The sequence below is a fragment of the Macrotis lagotis genome, chromosome 1, assembly GCF_037893015.1.
Source record: "Macrotis lagotis isolate mMagLag1 chromosome 1, bilby.v1.9.chrom.fasta, whole genome shotgun sequence".
Lineage (NCBI taxonomy): Eukaryota > Metazoa > Chordata > Mammalia > Peramelemorphia > Peramelidae > Macrotis > Macrotis lagotis.
In genome coordinates, this window is record NC_133658.1 from 83,599,379 (window position 1) to 83,620,936 (window position 21,558).

Consider the following 21,558-nt stretch of genomic DNA (forward strand, 5'->3'; position numbering starts at 1 on the left):
GTAAACAAAAGATAAAATAATTAATATTGATTACATGAGATTGAAAAAAATTTGCATAAACAGAATCAATGCAACTTGAATAAGAAGGGAAGCTATAGATTCAAGGGAAATACTTTTCACAAAATATTTTTGACAAATCTGATATGCATAATGAATAGAGAAAGAAAACAAATGTATAGATGAGGATTCATTTCTTAATATTAACAACCATATTAAAGAATACTTCAAATTATTTAATAAAATAGATTTAATTAAAATAATTCTGATGTTGCACTGAGCACCTAGCAAATTGGGTAGCAAAGATGACAAAAGATGGAAGAAGGTAGTATTAGAGACACTGTAGAAAGATAGGACTCTAATACATCCTTTGTAGAAATATGAATTAGTCTAAATATTATGGAGAGAAATTTAGAATTATATTTTTAAAAATAATTAAGCTGTCTGTACATTTTGACAAGAGATTGGAATCAAAGACAAAAATATTCATGTTAATTTCTCTTTGATAGATGTAAAAAACAGGACATGAAGTCTCTTGATTGAGAAATGGCAAAACAAATTGTGATACAAGAATGTAAGAGATGATGCATATGAAGCATTCATCAAATAATGTGAAGATTCATATTAACTAATACATAGAGAAACAAGAACTGGGAAACAATAAGTGTCACAACAAATAGAAAGAATCAACTAACCAAGCAAGCAATCACCTAAATTCAATATGATTATAATAACTAAACTGACCCCCAAAGAAGAAATGGGAAAATGTACCTCTCTTTCTTGGCAGAGATGGGGGATTATGATTAACAAACATTATTTATTATGTATATATTTTTACTAGTTTTTGTTAATATTTTCTCCTCTTTCTTTTTATTCTTTCCATATTGGAATTTCCAGGAGAAGCTGTGCTAAATTTAGACAAATCTCCCAAGAGACTTATTGTAAGGAGAAACTATGCAGTATAATTGACTTGGAATCAAGACCTGAGTTTGAATCATACTGTTAATACTTCCTGGTAATTAGCAAGTCCCAATCTGAGTCTCAATTTCCTTATCTGTAAAATAGTTAATGGTTAATTTTGTACCTGTTGTCACTGTATGTCTGTAGGTAAAGCACTGTTACTAGAATCAGGAAGGTTTAAGTTCAAATCTTTGACCTCACTGTTCAGTTTTGTCTGACTCTTCATGACCCCATTGGATCTTTTCTTGGCAAAGATCCTGGAATGATTTCTTCCTTCAGTTCATTTTACAGATGAATTGAGGTAAATAGTGGTTAAGTGACTGGCTTAGGGTCCCACAGCTAGTAAATATTTGAGGTCAGATTTGAACTCAGGAAGAGTTGTATTATAATTTCAGATCCAGCATTCTATCCACTGTGCTCCTAGCTAGCTGCCCAGGAGTCCAAAACTGCCCTTAGATAAGTAGTACCTATTAGAACCTCTGCCTTTTTGTTCTCATCTGAAAAATGGGTACAAGAAGAGCCCTTATCTCCCAGGGTTGTTGTGAAGATAAAATGAGATGATATTTGTAAAGCACTGGCACTTAATAAATGTTTATTCCCCTTCCTCATTACCTTTTCCTTATGTGACGTTGGGGAGACTCCAATGAGGTAATATATGCAAGGTGCTTTTCAAGTACAGTAGATTTGTAAAAATATCATTTATTATCTTAGTATGTTTGGGATTTTGTAGATATGAGTGTTGAATCCCTCTTCTGTGTGTGTATGTATATATATATATATATATGTATATATATATATATATATGTTTGCGTGTGTGTATATAAATGTATGTGTATTATATTTATACACACACATATATATGCCATGAGTCATATTCCACATTTACATTCTTGTTGAATCTTTGGATTGAGTTGCTATCTCAAATCTCAAGGGAACAAAAAGTTTAAAATTAGCCTTGCTATTTTTTCTTTTAAACAATCTCTGAAAACAATCACTTACTGATTAGAGCTATCTTTTGCTTGGTTCTTGACCACAAATTATGAGCTTTATATTATTAATATAAAATTGAGCAATAATTATCACTCAACAGTATCTGTAACCCTCATATTTAGTCCCACTCTGGTAAGAATAGAGTAAGTAAGGAAGAGGAAGCTCAAATAATAATGTTTTTGAAAAGTTGTGAATCAGAATTCCAAGAAATGTGGAAAGAGAAGGAGGAGGTGAAAGAGAAGAAGGGGAAAGAGAAGAAGAGGAAGAAGAACAAGAAGGAGAAGAATAAGAAGGAGAAGCAGAAGAAGGAGCAGAAGAAGCAGAAGGAGGAGGAGGAGGAGGAAGAGGGGGGGAAGGGGAAGAAGGGGGGAGAAGATTGAGGAAATATCTTTCACAACAATGAGAGAGAGATTGCAACCTTGAGACACCCCCTTGGGCAGAACCACTGAGTGGAAAGTAAGTCAGAGTCTTACCTCAACTCTTTTTATCCAGCTTGCCCCAAAAGGAATTTTATTTCTTCCAGCTGTCTTAATAGAATTATAAATCCTAGTTTGTGGGGGAATCCCTGTGATTCTTAGCTACAGTCAATTTACTCAACAACCTTTTCTCCTTTGAAGTTAGCTCTATCCAGATAAATCATATTACCCACATCCTGTTGACTACAATCTATTTCTTCCCAGATTTTTTCCCTTCCCTATTCAGTTTAGAATCTGGTTCACAATCTTGCTCTCTACTTTAATCCTTCATCATATTTAGGGACTTTAACTTGTATATATTTTAAGATTTCAATTTATTATTTATTTAAGTATTGTCTTTTAAATATTGAGTTCCAAATTCTCTCCTTCCCACCTCTTTCTATATCCACTGAGAAGTCAAGCAATATAATATTAAATATACATATAAAATTATGCAAAACATTTCCATATTAGCCATATCATGTCTTTTCATGTTTTATTGAAACCACCCCCTTACCATTTCTTATAACAGAGTAATACTATCACAATTGTGTCATAACTTTTAAAGTCATTTCTTATTTGATGAACATCCCTTTGATTTCTAAATCTTTGCCACCACAAAAAAAGCTGTTTAAATTTTTTTTTTACATATAAGTCCTTTTCTTTTTTAAAATTATTTCTGTAATATAGACCTAGTAGTGGCATTTGGGGATCAAACGATATACAGTTTTATAGACTTTTGGACATAGTTCCAAATGTTCTGTCTAGTCTACCAGCAGCTCATTGTGTACCTAATTTCCCCTTTCTGTAATAATGGCCAGTTGGATAGACATGAGGTAGTTTTTTTAATTAGTTGTTTTAATTTTCATTTGTTCTAATCTATAGTGATTATAGCATTTTAATATGACTAGAAAACTATGATCTTCTGAAAAGTACTTGTTTATATCTTTTGATCATTTATCAATTGGGAAGTGACTCAATAAATTTGATTGAAAAATAAAGCTTTTGTCAGAAAAACTTATTGTAAATTTTTTGATATTATTTCATTGTCTCTAGCACCTTTTAGTATAATGTAGTTTCTTTGATTGTTTCTTTTAAGTTCTGGTTTTGCTTTTCCTTTTTTCCGTGATTATGTTTGCTATCCCTGCTTTTTATTTTTACTTTAGCTGAAGCATATTAGATTCTGCTTCAGTCCTTTGTTTTAATTCTCTGTGTGTTTATCTTTGTTTAAAAACAAAGAAGCTTGCCCATTACAAGCTCTCTCTTCTTCTCACTTCCATCACTAAATCAAATCACCTAGCATTCTCCCCTTTCCTCCATCACCTCAGTCTTGGAGAATGTCTTCCTATTCTCTTTGCCAGTTCCATCTTCATCTGCTTGTACCTTGATCTACTCCCATATCTTCTAGGAAAGCAACCTCCTCCTCTTCCTCCACCTACTTTTTTTACCTCCCCCTCTTCTTCTTCCTCCTTTTTCTCTTCCTCATCCTCTTACAAAGAAGTACCAAAAAATGGTTCCTGCCCTTAATAAGTAGCTCATATTTTAATAGCATGAGCAACATGCAAATAACTATATACCTATATCATTTGAAGTAGAGATGACCTCACATCAAGTCCTGCCCTATTGTTTTCAAAGTTACCCAGATCACCTTCATCATTAAAAAATTTCATCTGACCCTACAATCCTCTTAAACTATTATTTTATCTCATTTATCTCTTTCAAAGTCAGACTCAGAAAAAGCTGTCTATACTTGTTGCCTCCATTTTCTCACTCCCCCAATAATCCCTTGTCAACTACTTAAAATTTGCACTTCCACTATTCACATGAAAATGATTTCTCTTATGTCACAAAATGATTTTTTTTACTGTTAAATGCAATGAATTCTTCTGTCTTTATCCTTCTTGGCTTCTTTTTAATTTTTGGTGTAGTTAACTATCATCTTCTTCTCACATATGTTTTCAAAACAAAGTTTGATTGTGGTTCTCATTTTATGGGTTAGAATGATCCTCCTCAGTATTCTTTTCTGGACCATCATCCTGTCCTTCTTTCTATGCATGTATGCATCCTTAGGGTGCTTTGCCTTAGGACTTGTCCTCTTCTTTCTGTACACCCTATCCCAGTGATTTCATCAATTTTTCTATGGAGGCAATTTCCAAATATACAAAGTCAACCCTCATCCCTTTTCTAAGTCTAGTCCCACTTTTCCAGTTTCTTACTGGATATCTCTGCCTGGATATCCCAAAGATATCTTAAACACAGCACACTTGAACCAGAACTCATTATCTTTTATCATAAACTTTTCTCTTTTAGCTTCCCAAAGACATGTCAAAGAAAACTTGCCTAAACCAAAATTTTTTATCTTTTACTTTTCTATCCTCTTATGCCAGAGCTCACATAATCACAGCCCTCACCATAGTTTACCAGGAATTTTGAAATGACCATCAAATTGGTCTTCATGCATCTAATCTGGACTGTTCAATCTATCCTCCATATAACTGATAAGAAATTGATATGCCCAAAGTTCCAATCTGACCATTTCAAAGAGCTTCCTTTGGATCCCTATTAACTTTAGGATAAAATCCAAGTTTTTCTTTATAACTTTAAGTAACCTTTTATAATCTGGCTCCAGTCTATCTTCTTAGTCTGATTACATATCATTACCCATTACAAACCTTATACTTCAGTCAAATGGTATCACTTGCTATCCCCCATAAACATTATTCTATTATGAGCTCATTGTCTTTGCCCAGGATGGCCCCCTTGTGTAGAACTCTCTCCTTCCTCACCAGGACTTCATGGAAACTCTTATCACCCTTCAGAACACAGCTCAAATGCAGCCTTAAAACTTATCTAATTCTCTCAGCTGATTGTACAAGATCAATGTGTTATCAATACAAATTAATAACCTTTTGATATCAAAAACAACAGCAGCCCACTCACCAAAATATACCCAAGTTTGTGATAGTATGGGAAGAGAGTACCCTCAGTTGTTAGTTGTTAGGGATAATATACATATATACATTATATATATATATATGTATATATATACATATATATATATATGTATATATATACTTCAGTTCTTACTATACCTTATAAAGAAATATTTCTTTTTACAAAATATATTTGATATTAAAACTTAAATGGAACTGAACCGCTAGTATTTGGTATCTAACAGTGGAGAGAATACCATGGAATGTAGAATTAAGAGAAGAAATATCCCATAATCCCTTAAAGGTATCCCTAAAACCCTGAGTGGGCAATGTAACTTGCCTTGATACCATGAGATAGCATACTTTCTACATATAAAATAAATACACATTGAAATTGTACTACCAACTGAGAGAATTAGTTACAATTTCCTGAAGAAGACTGCATTTGAACTGTACTCTGAAGGGAGATAAGAGTTTCCATAAAATGTTGGTGAGGAGGGAGAGGGTTCTACAGAAGGTCATCCTGGAAAAAGGCAGAGTTGGTAACGGAACAATGTGTAAGCGGAATAGCAAATGAAATGATTTGACTAAAATATATGTAATAATGATTTAATCTACCTATCTACTTACCTACCTATCTATCCATCTATAGATGTAGGTAACTTTTAATTTATTTTATGTTTAGACTGAAGATTTCTGTTACATCTTTGGGAGTTGTTTTGAGAGACTATGGGAGGAATTATGGTATATTGGAAATAGCATTTGACCTAGATTGATTCTAGTTCTGATTCTGACATTATGTGAAATTGGGAAATTCTGTTGCCCTTTATTATCCTTTTAGTTTATGTTTCTGTAAATTAAGGTACTTTTTTAAGGAAGCAGATAGCATGAAGGAGTCCAACAAAACTCATTCCTTTCTCCCTCCAAAATAGTTGAAAACAAAAGTAATCCTATTTTGGCATGAACTTTTCTATTCATTACTGATAAAATATGAGAGTGATACACATACACATACACAAACACACAAACACAAACATATATATATAATATGAATTTTATTAAAAACATTATAAATATAGTCAGATATTATGGAGTTATTAAGACACAGAACTTTATTAAATAAGAATACAGAAAATTCTTTGCAAAGATAAGGAAGAAAATACCTATAAAATCATGTATTATTCAAGTTTGGGCTAGGTCAAAAATAATGAAAAGCATAGTGGTACCTAAGTAAAATTAGAGAATTATAACTATGACAAAAAATAACAGCAGCAGCAATAAAAAAACAACAAAAAGCTATTGAGGAGTGCACGCATAGCAGTGTATGTTTGTGTGTCAATTTATTTGTGTGCATTTATAATACAAAATTTATTTGAAAGAAAAAAAAGTTCAAAACATTCCAGAGAATGAAGGGGGCATAGCAATATCAAAACTCAAACTATAGTATAAAGCAGTAGTTATCAAAAATCCTTGTTAGAGTCCTAGTTTAAAAAAAGAAATTAAAATCACAGATTAGTAGAACCTTCTATGCAAGCAATTACCTAAAAGTGAAGAAGAATAATAACCATTCTTTAATAATTACAAAAACCCAAACAAAAGGAAAATGGACCTCCAATTTCACTAGAACTCTTAGCAAATCTGGAAAGAGAAATTCAGAAAATAAATTCAGAACCATTTTCACATATAGATCATGCATAGCAACAAATTGCACATAAATGACTGAAATTTTTTTAAAAGTGAGAATTTTAAAATTGAGAATTTGAATTTACTTTTGAAACCATGGTTCAAGAGAGAATGAATAACAAAAAAACTGATAAAATAATCAGCAATAAAAGACTCAATGTTTCTAAAATAAGATTAGAAGCTATAGTTTTTTAATATAAACCACATCAAATAACTTTTCGATGTATTAGATTTATGGAGAATTGACAACAATCTCTAAATTCTATCACACAGTAAACAAAGAGCCTAAGCCATAGATACTTTTCAAAAGAAAAAAAAAACAAGCTATCATTAATAATATGGAAAAGTGCTCTGAATCACAAAAAATAAAAAAAATAAAAATTTCAAATGACTGAAATTTCATCTCATACCCATCAAATTGGCAAAGAAATAAATACATATAAAGTCAATACATATATTGGGGTGACCTAATAACATATGGTTCATGGTTTTGTAAAGTGGTCCAACCATATTAGGAAACATTTTGAAACTATGTAAGAAAATGTAATAGGCAGTTCTCAGCCATCCCCCCCCACTGGGAATAAACTTAGTGTTCCATTCATATTGACATTTTTATAGCAGCCCTATTGTTGTAACAAAAATCTGGAAACAAAGTACATACCCTTTGGTTGGGGAATGTCTGAATAAATAAATAAATGACTGAATAAATTATAATGGAGTATTATTTCATAAGATATGGCAAATATGAGAAATTCAGAGAAACATGTAGATACTGGGGTAAGTGGGATGTTCTCTTCCTCAATAATTATAGAAATTCTGAAGTCTTTGATAGAATCAATCAATCAGTGGCATGGGCTAGATTTGAACCTGGTCTAAACATTTTTATTGACTTGATCAACTTAGGGCATATAACTACTTTAAGAAACACTGGGTTAATTTGTAAAGAGTGAAAACTTGTGAATAAAATGGTGTTATGTTGCTATATTGGGATTGCTTAAGAAACTTCCTCAAGTCCTTTGGGACTCATTTAAAAATAAGGAAGCCAGTTTGGATTCTAGTATTTTAGTACTAAGCTGGGAAAGTATAGTTCAAGCAAATCACTTTGGAGTAAGAGGAGAAAGGGAGAAGAGCATTTGTCCGTCTCCTCCCCTATCCCCTTCTTCAAAGGAAGACATTGCCCACTTCTGGAGGTCTGAAATATTTTGATTTTGATTTATTTTCTAGAAATGTAACTATAAGAAAAGTAATAGGCGACTGTGTATATATACACTGGCAATTGAGGAAAGGCAGTCCTAGAGAAAGCTAGGTTTATACCTCTATAACCCTAAGAGCAGAAGTAGGCTGTTGGAGAACCAACATACTAGAGTAAATGAAGACTGGGGAGAGTAACTCTAGAGTCAAAACTTTGCTTCTATGCAGTGATATTGAATGAAGAAAGTAGAAGCAGGAGAACAATATATATAAATGACTGCAATAGTGCAAATACAAATGACCCACAAGCTCTGAATACAAATAAATTGCAATGATACACACACACACATTCATATAATATACACATAATATGCGTATGATATATTGTGTATATATTCACATTTAGGTAAGTATATACCATATATATTCATATATACATATCTGTATATGTGTATTCATAAGCACACATATGCGTGTGTATGTGTGGGTAAGTGTGTGTGTATGTGTGTGTGTATACGTAGGGAATTGTCAATGTCAAATGTGAACTATACATGCAAAAGTTGTTTTAGTTGATTTTGCTGGACTGGTTTTTCTCAAAATATTGACTTCTATGAGGTGGAAGTGGAGCAGGAGTGTACTAGAAAATTATTGTGATATATTTATACAAATATGCACACACACACACATATATACATACAAACACATTTATATGCATATATGTGCATGAAAGAAAACAAAATTTTAAATGAAAGAACCCACACCAGAGTTACCCAAGATCCCCTCAACCCCTGATGTTCTAATTGTAAGCTTCTCCCTAATTGACTGTTAACTTTCAATCTGGTCCCCAGTGGCAGCTTCTTCACTCAATGTCTGAACTAGATACTATCTCAGTTAGTCTCCAGTTAATGGGTCCAGTTTGGCAAAGTTTTCTCTGTTTCTAGGTACGGGAAGCCTCTGGCCTCTGCAGGAATGTCCTTTCAATGATCTTCCAATAAAGTCTCTTCTATTTGCTGAGTTTGACCAGAGAGAAGCAGGGTCCTGTCTGTGACCCTGGCTTCTTTGTGAAAATAATTATTTTAATAATAATAATACTAACAATAATGCATTATATTTATATGTTGATAATGATTTACAAAGTACTTCATTTCCATTTTCTCATTTTGCTTCTATTTTACAAAATAGATTCAGATAGAGGAAGTGATTGTCCAATAGCACACCACTAATTAGTGCATAGTTCTTAAATAGTTAGTATACCTTAACTGGCTACAACATAGAATTTAAATATATTTCAAAATATTAGTTATATTTGTTGATTATATACTCTCCATTCTTAGTTTTAAAGGCACGGGAAGTGAATATCTTATATTTTTCTCTCACCGCCCTCTACTGTTTTCCAAACTAAAAATGATAGAATTAGTTTGATTTTTACCTTGACTGGCCCCTTCTCAGGGAGTCATTGGTAGAAAAACATTCCCATCATGTATCTCATTTGCATAGACTTTGCTCATTTGTGGTTGGTTGTTCTAGCTGTCAGCAATACAGATAAAAATCTACCATCTTGCCCCTGCCAGGATGCCATTGCCCTCTACTGGCTACTATGACCTTTGCAGGTCAAAGGGGTCTCCCTGTCCTGGATTAATTTCATAAATTCCAGTTATATTATTTCTTTGCTTTCCATTTCTACATTAAATCCATCCATCCATCCATCCATCCATCCATCCATCCATCCATCCATCCATCCATCCATATTTTTTCCCAGACATTTACTTAACCTAGTTATCCAGTCTCTTAATCTGTGAGTCTGCTTTTCAGCCTATTCATCCATCCATCCATCTATTCTTCATCTATTTATCTATCTATCTCCTCATATGTATCTTCTCACCAAAGGAGTTTGTGTATATGTATGTATGGGTCTATGAGTGTGTATGTGTATGAAGATAGAAGGGGAGAACCATTCAAAAGCTATTGATTTAAAGATTTCCTCCTTCTTAGACTTTACCTGAATGTGGCCATATGAAGTAGCAATGCTTCAGTTAGAGAGGAATTGAAAGAAATAGGTAGTTTATGTGATAAGTGAAGTAAGAGCCAAACCCAAAATACAAAGGAACAGATCATCACTGCATCAAAAACAAGGGGCAAACAAGATGCTTTGTCCAAGATCAAATAAGAGATAGTAATAGTAATTCTTTATTATTTCAGCTAATATTTATCTAGGCTTACCAGGTCTTTGCATATAATTTCTCTTCTTAATCTCAGTTTCCTTGTCTTTATAAAATAAAGATAAAAAATGAGCACTTCTAGTACAATATTGAATAACATTGGCCGTAAATGACATCACTGATCTTATTGGGAAGGTTTCTTTTTTATCTCCATTAAAGATAATGTTTTCTTTTGGTTTTTCGATACTACTTATCTTTTATTTTCTTCAAGGCAGTGGGGTTAAGTGGCTTGCTCAAGACCACACAGCTAGGTAATTATTAAGTGTCTGAGGCCAGATTTGAACTCATATACTCCTGACTCCAGGGCCAGTGCTCTATATCCACTGTACCACCTAGCCACCCCCGTGTTTTTAGATAATACTTATTATTTTAGGAAAAATATCCACTTATTGTTAAGTTTTCAAGATTTTTTTCAATAGGAATGAGAGTTGTGTTTTGTCAAAAGTTTATTCTGTAAGTATTTATATAATTATATGATTTTTATTGTTTTTTATTGATATAGTTAATTATGTATATAGTTTTCCTAGTATTGAACTAGCCCTGCATTCCTGGTATAAATCTCATCTGCTCATTATTTATCATCTTTTAGATATATTGCTGTGGTTTACTTGCTAACATTTTATTTAAAACTTCTGCATCAATATACATTAGGAAAATTTTACTTTCTCTGGTCTAAGTATCAGTCCCATACTTGTATGGTAGAAGGAATTTGATAGGACTCCTTTCCATATTTTTCCAAATAGTTTAAATAATGCTTGGATTACTTTGTTTTTTAAATGTTTCCTAGAATTTACATGTAAATTCATGTAGTCCTGAGAATTCTTCCTTTGGTAGCTCATTTATGTCTTGTTCAATTTCTTTTTTCTAAGATGGGGTTACTTTTCTGTTAATATGGGAGATTTAAACTTTTTGTGTCCATCCATTTCATTTAGAATACCAGTTTTATTGGCATATAATTGGTCAGAATAGCTTTTAATAATTGCTTTAATTTCATCTTAATTGGAGGAATATGTACTTTTAAAATTTTTGATAGTGTGACAGAATTTTCAGGTATTTTCTTTTTTGTTGTTTTTTTGGGTTTTTTTTTTTGCAAGACAATGGGGTTAAGTGGCTTGCCCAAGGCCATACAGCTAGGTAATTATTAAGTGTCTGAGGTCAGATTTGAACTCAGGTACTCCTGACTCCAGGGCTGGTGCTTCTATACACTGTGCCACCTAGCTGCCCCTAATTTTCAGGTATCTTCATCAGGAATATTTGAAATTCTTTTCCATTAAAGGTCATTTTTTTTCTTTGTAAGATTAAACTCAACTTTGCAGGATAAGTTAGTCTTGATTGCAAGCCTATATTTTTTGCCATTGACATTGTTTTCCTAGATCTCCTTTCTGTTATGGCAGAAGTTTCCAAGTGATGTGTGATCCTGACCCTGGTTCTTGAAATACTTTTTTCTGGATGCTTATAACTTTTTTTTTTCTTGGAAGAGGAGCTCTGAATTTTTGTTGTGACATTCCTGAGACTTTTCTTTTGGGTTTTTTTTCAGGAGATGATCAGTAGACTATTTTAAAGTTGCTTCTATTTCTAACAAATTTGAGAGGTTTTCATTTGTGATTCCCTGAAAGATAATGTCTAGAATTTTTTTTAAATTATGATTTTTAAGAGAGTTCATTGATCCTTAAATGTTCTCTCCTTGGCTTGTTTTCCAGATCGTTGTTTGTTTCATATCAGCTATCTTACATTTTCTTTTATTTTTTCAAACTTTTGATTTCATTCCAGAATTTCTTGTTGTCTCATTGAGTTATTGATTTCTATTTGGTTTATTCTAGCTTTCAGGAAGTCTATTGCTTGTAAACTTTGAAACTTTTTTTTCTAAGTTATTTTTCTCTTTCGAAATCTTTCCCATAGAGCTTTTATTTCATCTTCCCCCCGCCCACTGCCATCTTACTTCATTTCTTCTAGGTAGTTGTATAATCCTGGAAAATTCATTTTCTCCTTTGAGTCTGTTTGAACTTGTTACAAAGTTACTCTCACATTCTTTTTGAAGAATCTCTAGATCCACAATATTTTTTTCATGCAGTTGGGGCATTCTTTGCTTTATTCATATTTCCAGCCTTAGTTCTTGAACTCATACAGAGCCCCAGGGTCCTTCCAGGGCTAGGTTCTATCTCCTCTTATGATTCTGTGTGTGTGTGTGTGTGTGTGTGTGTGTGTGTGTGTGTGTGTGCGAGGGGATTGACCCTGCTGCCCTGGATCATCTGGATTTCTGTGCTGATCTTCACCTCCTATGTTTTTGCTGCCTTGTACCTTTGAGGTGCAAAGAACTGATTTTTTTTGGTTCTCTTTTGAATGTAAATATGAAGGACCTGGGATTCTCTGTGTGTCTAAACTGTCCCATTCTGAGAGCTACTGCTCCTCAGAAGTCTCTGACACTTCCCAGAACTTCAAAATTAACTACTCTGTGACTTTCTGGCCACTCTGGGACTTTTAACAGGGAGTCATTTGCCTTTATTGCCTCTGGACACAGAGTCTTACAATTTAATGTGTCTTTGGCTAGTCTCTTGGCATGTTAGGAGGCTGTTGACTTTCTTGGTCATGACTTTACTGGAAGACCTTTTTCTTCTTGTCTTTGTGTTTCTGCCTAGGTTTTTGTACAGTTTTGGAGAGGTAGAAGACACTGTAGTTTCCCACTGAATTGATTATCATTTGGTCTGGTGAGAATTTCAGGGTTTTGCAGGAATAATATGTAGGAGCTGGGTGGTTTGCCTTCAATCAGACAGTTGCCTTGGCCTGAAACCCCTGTTGATGTCACTGTGCTCATTTTGTCATGTCTTGGAACACTGTAGAGCTTCTTAAATGATATTTATAATCTCTCAAAAGAGTTTGGTCTATCTACCAGAAAAAAACAAGAGGATGGAGAATGCATTTAGGAAGATAATGATATGCAGTTTGATCATCAACCTAGAGGGTTAGCCTATTGTTACACTTATCTTGAACATCTTGGATAGACACTAGTGGAAAACAATTAACTTGGGCCAGAATTGAATTATAGAGAGAGGATGGTAGATTGTATTTGAGGAATTTTGATATTGATTTTTCAATTAGTGATACTCCATGACTATAACTCAAGGAGCATCAGTATCATCAAAGGTTTAAACTTGTTGATCAAAAGAAGAAATGCACTGTGGAATTTTGGAGATCACATGATATTAAGATTTAGGCAGAAGTAGCAAAAAGATTGCCATCCAAGAAATATAAGACCGGAAAAGGAGGTGGGAACAATGTAAAGAAAAAAAAAATTTGAAAACATTCAGAACTCTGATAAGCACAGTGACTAAATTGTATTCAAAAGACCAAGAGGTAACATTGCTTTCACTTCCTCTTCTTGGTACAGAAATGATGAACTAGAAGTGCAAAATGAGATACACATTTTCAGACATGGCCAATGTGTTGATACGTTTTTCATAATTACATTTATTCACTTCAAAGGAAGAGTTCTATTTGGGGTGGGGGGGTGTTATGGGACAGTGACTGAGATATAATATGCAAAAAAGAAATGAACTTCAATAAAACAAAGTCCTAAGTTTATAAGGTATAACAAACTGAGCAATTTTGTTACTACCTTGTTAAATTTAATATGCTTGTTTCAAAACACATTGCATGCAACAGAAGTTTTATGTTTTCATGCATAATCATTTTTCTATTATATATTAAAATGTTTGGGTTGATCAATGATTGTTAAATTCACAGTAAAAAAGAAAGAAAAAAATTTAAATAAAAAAAAAAACCAACTGGAAATAGGCCAATCATGGTAAAACAGCTAGAGGTAACCAGTAGAGAGTCCATTAGTTTCTTTGGTATTCTTGTAATATCAGGAGATCTGTAGGAAGGTCACTTATACATTGGGTGGGTGCTCTGGGAAGAATTTATGGGAGTACATGAACAAGAGTCCTATAGGATTAAAAAATTGTACAGATTATGATCTGGACCATTGGAGGGAGTGCCTAGATCAATGAGATAACAGCCCCATCAAATATTTTAGGGTTTACAAAGCACTTTCCTCATAACAACCCGGTGAATCAGGTAGTGCAAGAATTAATATCCCCATTTTTTTTAAATGAGGAAAATAAGACCTAAAGAGACAAAGTTACTGGCTAAAGTCACACAGAGAGAAAGTATCACTTGAAATCTTTTTAAAACACTATGTTGCTTTTTTCAAATCTGGCTAATGTGGCCTTATGGATATTTTGGCAATAGGCATAAAAATTAACAAGGAACTTTTCTGAAGATAGTGGATTCTTTCAAGTGACAAGAATCTTTCAGAGTGTTTTATATTAATAGATTTTAAAAGCAACAAATAGCATTGCCTTATTCAAAGTGAAAGGAAAGGTAAGCCTTCAGAAAGGGAGTTTGGTATGTGGAGACCAAACAAGGAATTCAGGGTCAAAATTCCCTATAGAGACTGGGCTACCCAGTGAAACTGTGTCAATAAATGACTTTTAATTCAATTTTCATCTTCAATTTATTTTCCATTTGAGAGATAGAGGCACTTCTAGAGAATATTTCGGAAATGTTTCCTTGGGTACATGACTCCTCTTCTCACCCTCAATTTCTTCTTCTATTAGAATGGAGTTCAAATAGCTAGTATTAAACACCCCTTTCCAGTTTTGAACATTTTATGCTCTAAGAACTCTCCTAACTCCAAAGGTTTATAGGTCATTTGTAAATTAAAACCTTATTTTTTCAGAATTATAAGACAATATGAGAGGAACCACAAGGCATTCTTTAGAATTCAAATATTATTTGTCCAAGGAAGCTGAGAGCTTATTGCTGGTCACATGTGAATGAAGAAATTTAGAACATCTATGTTTGCATATAATAGTATGCATATACTATACACACACACACATACACACACACACACATTATGAACCTTTGTGTAACAACATATTAAGGTCTTGCCCTTCTGAAAGAGATGAAAATAAACCTTTGGTCTTCAAGTTGAAAGAGACAAGGAAGATCACATTGCCCTTTTCCTTATAGAAACAATACTTTATCATTCTATACTCAACAGTCATTCCTGGTGATAACTAGAAGTAGCCACATAAGCAACCCCATCTGGAAGGTTGAGATCAGCAGAGCAGAACTATGACCAGTGTAGTGACTGCATGCTCAACCAATCAAGTAGGGAGCAGAGCCAACAGTAGTATCATTGCTAGAGGACACAAATAGCTCAGAAATTTTGGAGGTGTGAATTGCCCCTCCAAGATCTATGTATATGTGGATTCCTTTCATGTGTGTGACCCAGTCATGCATTTTCTATGTTGTTCATCTTTCCACAAACATCTTCTGGTTACCCTTGTCTTTTCCAAGTATGGTGCTCCATGAGAGTTCCCTAAGAAAGTCCACTATTTCCATTGATGAGAACCAGGTTTATGGGGGGAAATGTTCTATGCTGATAACATGAGATATAATCAAAACCTGATTTTTTCTGAATTTTTTATCCACTTGATATATTACAGTTCTTTATTCCCTCTTTCTCTCTTCTGTCTCTCATTGATTTAGCTTTTTTCTTCTATGCTCTACCTTCCAAGATAAGAGTCAAAGAAAAATTCACTATAAATAATTTGCTCCCAGGGAAACATTTGAAACCCCTTAGAACTAGAAAAGGGGGTTTACTTCCACTTTCCCTCTCTCTCTTTGTATAAGATCACATGTGTATATACATACATATATATATATATATATATATATATATATATATATATGTATATATTTGTTTTCTTTTCTTACCAAGATTAGAAATGCAGGGTCTATTTATCCAACTGGTTCTATTCTTATTGGCATGAGAAATTTGAGCTTCTTTTCTGACTTGGGTCAGTGTTCCCCTCCTCAGACAACTTGGTGGTTCTTTACTTTTGGAAACAACATATTAATACTGAACTTAATGTATACATCTAATTGGTGTAGCTGACTGCAACTCAGAATCCCCAATCTTGGGACATCTTCCAACCTCAGTTTCCCTGGTGGCAGTAAATACACATTTGCACCACCTTCTGTTTTTTGATTTGCTCTCTGAAGGTCAACTATCTTCTAGTCATCCATGGATCTCCATAGTTCAGGCTTGGGAGTCTTGGATCATAATTCTAATGAGGGTTATGATTAGTTCATAATTTAAACTAGTTCAAGTACAGAGGCAGATAGACTAGGAGGTTGCATGAGATCTAAATTCAGTTTGATTGCTTCCCAGTGAACCTATGTAGAGGCAGATGAAACTGGCGTTGTTGCACATGTTATAAATGATAATACTAATGTTTACTTGTGTAATATGTCTTGCCTGTAATTGTATATGTTTATTAATGAACATGTTAATTATGGCATGCCCTGAATTATATTACTGCTTTTATTATGTTGTTATTATGCCTATTTGATGATGTACCCATATTAAGCAAGTACAAAGACTGTGACCTTCTAGATGGGTGGAAAATGAAGAAGGTAATAATGGAAATGAAGGGTCTTCTTATTAGCTGCATTGTTGTTAATTGTGTAGAAGAGGACCAATAACATCACAGGTGATGACTCATACATGAATTGGATTTAAGTGAGGCAGAGTTGAATCTGCCTTGATTTTTCTTCCAGTGTCATTGAAGTCCAGGGACAAGACAAAGTCAAGATGGCTCAGGAAGCAGGCGGAATAAGTAGTAAGTATTCCACAGCACCTGTTTCAACCACCTTCATGGAACAAATTGTTCTCATATATCCTTTCTGCTGGGTTGGCATAGATATCCCCCTAACTTAGCTTTGGGTTTGAGATCTATCAGTTCCATCTTAAATGATTTAGCCTGCTTGCCTAGACAGATTTACTGGGGTGTTGCTGCTACACATGCTACAACTTCTTGGAGCCATAGATTTTGGGTGAAGGGTGGATATTAAAGGTGGGTGAACAGCCTTTGAAAAGGTCTTGGCAAGTCCTTACACAAGAATTTCTTCTGGTCCTCCCTTAATCCCTTATATATTATTTTTTACTCTGCTATTGTCTGCATTCCTTTGCTTTGCATTGATTATGCCCTTTGAATTATAAGACTAAACACATTGATGGATTTGCAAGCTATTGTTTTGAAGTGGATGTGAATCTACTGAGTAGAATGAACCTAGGAGAAGTTATGGAAGGGGGCTCAGTGTGGGAGTGCCCCAGGTACTACAACAATAATAGCATTTATCCATTTATTCTTAGAGCTAGAAAGAGAATTTAAAGGCCATCTCATCCAATCTAGCTCTTACCTCAGCAGAAACACTTTTCACAATCCCTGACAACAGTCTCAACTTGAAAATCTTCAGTGATGGGGAACTCCCCATTCTCCAAGATAGTATCTTCTGCTTTTGAGCTTCTCTTCATGTTAACATTTCACATTTGAATGATCCTTTAAAAGCCCCCAAATGTTTTTTTCTTTTTTATTTAGTACAACAATGTGTAGACAGGATAGAGATTATTAGCCCCTTTTACAGATGGATAAATTGAAATGGAGAAGAGACTTGATCAAGGTCATACAAATAGGAAAGAGATGCAACCTAGAGATAAGATCTTCTAATTCCTACTCCATTGTTCTTTATATTACAAAATATTGATAAGAACAAAGTCATAAAGACAACTATGAGAACCTTTCACCAAAAGTGGGAGGGGAGAAGTAACTGAGGAGACCTCTGGGGAGTTAGTATTTTTGCCTAATTTGTGAATTATTAATTTTCAATGGATAGGAAAAAAAGAGCTTTGTTTCTTTTTGTTTCCTTCTTTTTTTTAGAGGAAAGAAACTGGGAATTTGGAAACAGAGAAACCAGATGTTTGGGCATGGACTATTCTGGTTAACTTAAACTGTGCTGGTTCTGATAGCCTAAGCAGGTTGAATAGAAAGAATATTTATAGCTGAGGTAGATGGAACTTGGAATTTGAAAGTATACAAGTTGGTCTTTTTTAAAGGTAATTAGGGAGTTAAGTGACTTGACCAATGTCACACAGTGACACAGTGTCTAAGATTAGATTTGAACTCAGATCCTCCTGACCCTAGGGTTGGTGCTCTATAAAATGTGCCACCTAATTTTCCCTCATGCATAAATTTTTAACCGAGTGGACTTGAAGTTCTAGAACCCAGGCAAATAGAGTTTACCCTCAAGATCTAACTCAGAGTGAGTTAGAAAGAAGAGTTGTAATCAATCCAGGGAATAAGGTCCAAGTGAGATTGAGCTGTGATTGATAAAGGATTAAGATTGCTGTTGTTTGTCCTTCTTTCTCAAAGAAGATCAGGGAAGTGATGCCATGATATGTAACCGAGTTGGACTTAAGTGAGGATTTAAGTTCTAAGTCACCAGCCTCTCATTGTCCTCTGGAGCATCTGGGTCCAGTGGCCAGACATGGATCAGTACATGGACCTGGATGTAATGGGAAATCTTGAGTTTTTAAAGCTAGGTCTTTCCCAGGTCACAATTTGACTGAGGCAATGTTTATTCAGTCATTAGATGAAAAGATTAGAGTATGCCCAAACCCAGGGATAATTTGCACTAGTTGGCTCAGTTTTTTTTTTTTTTTTGTTTTGCTTTGCTTTGCTTTTTGAGAACTGTAGGTAGGATAAACCTACTGGCCCAAGGTTATTATGTAAGTGATTCTATTATTTCCATTTTACAGAAGCTAAAAGAGAAGTGCTTTTCTTTTTTTCTTTTTTTGTTTTTTCAAAGCAAAAGCAACTTTTAAGCAACTTGTCCAAGGTTGCACAGTTGGTTAATTATTAAGTTTCTGAATCTGGATTTGAACTCAGATCTTCCTGATTCCAAGGCTGGTGCACATAGCTTTACATTGGCAAAGTTAGCAAACCACAGCCAAGGCTTAAAAACCCCACCTACCCAACCCACATTCTTAGGATAATTGACAACTCTCCATTTCACTTTTTAACAACTGTCACTCAGAAAGACGATAGATCTTATTGCCCCAAATGTATAACATTGTTGGCTTCATTTTCTCTTCCCTGAGGGCAGAGGTCAAAACATCAGAGGAAATCTTACTGCCTTCCTGCTGCCCTTACTTCATTTAGCTTTGGCCATATGGATGATGACAAAAAATGAGGAAGGAAAACGTGGGAAGCTGCCTGAGCAGGGTTAGTTAATATCATTTTCCCTTTTCTCCCTGGTTTCTTCCCCAACAAGCCCCCCCCCCACTTTGGAGGCAAACTCCCCCTTTTTCACATGTCAGGAAAGAATAAAAGAAGGAGTTTTATGTGTATAGAATCCTTGCTGCTCTATAGCTAACTAACCATTCTGTTAAATTTAAATCCTGTTATTTGAAATATACAGTTGGCAATGGGGGGAATACAAAGGTGAAAAAGGATGCAGTCCTTCCTTTCTTCTATTTCTGTTTCTGTCATTGTCTCTATCTTTCCCCTTTCCTGTTTCCATTCTATTCTCCTTCCCTTTTTACTTCCCCCCCTCATCACCCAGAATGAATGATTTCTTTCACTAAGAAGTCATTCAGCCACAGCTAAATTTTCAAATATTGTTCATATTTGGGTCACACAGAGTTAGATGATCTCTAAGACACCTTCTGATTCTGAGATTTTATAATTCACTTCAACTCATTTCAATTTAGTTTAATATAATCCAAGTCAACAATTATTTATCAAGCATCTACCATATTAATAGGCACTCTATCAAGATCTGGAAATACAGAGATTAACAATTAGTTAAAATAGGGTCTCTAGCTAACTATTTCTGTCTAGCCATCTATCCATCCTTGTCTTTATTTCTCTTACTCTCAGTCTATACATATGCATGGACAGGAGGCATGCCACATATAAATAATGAACATTAATGTCCACTGCAGCACAGAAAAATTAGAAAATTCATTAATAAGCATCTACTTATCTCTGTTTTGTGAATGAGAATGCATTATTAGTTTTAAGTGAGATCCTACTGCTGGTTTATAATTGTGAATAAATGAAATAATTGACCAAGATCACGGCTGTGAAATGTATGAAATTCATTCATATTTTTGTAAATTAAAATTCATAAACACTTTATTCTTGGTTGATATTTGAAGACTTTAGAGGTAGAATATCTTAGTTAAAGCAAACAAAAGGCAAACCTCAACAATGTGGTAAAAAGACATAATTTTAATTAAAGGCTTTTCTTATAGTAATAGTTGGAGGTTGACTATTAGTTGTGAGTTATACATAGGAAGTACATATGTCTCTCTCTCGTTATATATACGTATATACATACGTGTGTGTGTATGTGTGTGTATGGTTGAACTTTTAGAATGATGTTTTATGAATGCCTTTTGGTTTTACATCACTGTCATTTCTGGAATTTTACACCCTCTCTAGGGACCACTCATTAAGCAAAAACAAATGGTATAATGAAAGCATCAGATAACATATGCAAAATCACTCTGTTACTGTGAAGATAAGACATAGATATTGCAGGATCTCTTCTTTGGTTCCATTTTTCTTTTGGTTACTTAGATTTTAGCTTCCTTTTAGCAATCAAAGTTTTCACTTACATTTTTGTTGTTATTTACTTTTGTAATTCTATTTATATTTTATTATATAAATATTTTATTTGTTTTTCAATTGCATACAATTGTAGTTTCTACCAATCATTTTTGCAAGGTTTTGAAATCTGCATGTTTTCTTCTTTCCTTCCCCCAACAGAAGGCACATTGATATAGTTTTTACATTTGCTCCCATGATACACATAGATCCAAATTGTAATTCTACTTATTTTTATATCAATTAATCTGACTTTTCTCATCTTTCTCTGAATTTCACATATTTAGGCAATTTACATCAAAATTCTTTTCTATTTTTATATCATAGTTCAACTTAGAGTCAGCAAAAAGTTAACTTCAGACATTTACTAACAGTGTGACCTGGAAAAGTCACTTAACCTCAGTTTCTTCAACTATAAAATGAAGATAATAATAGTATCTGCCTCCCAGGATTACGTGAACATCAAATGAAATAATGTTTGTAAAGTACGTAGCACAGTGTCTGACATATGATCAGTACAATATAAATATTATTGTTCTTGTTGTTAGACAATTTTCAATTCATTGGCAATCAATTTGTTTCCAGGTTTGTTTGTTTGTTTGCTTTT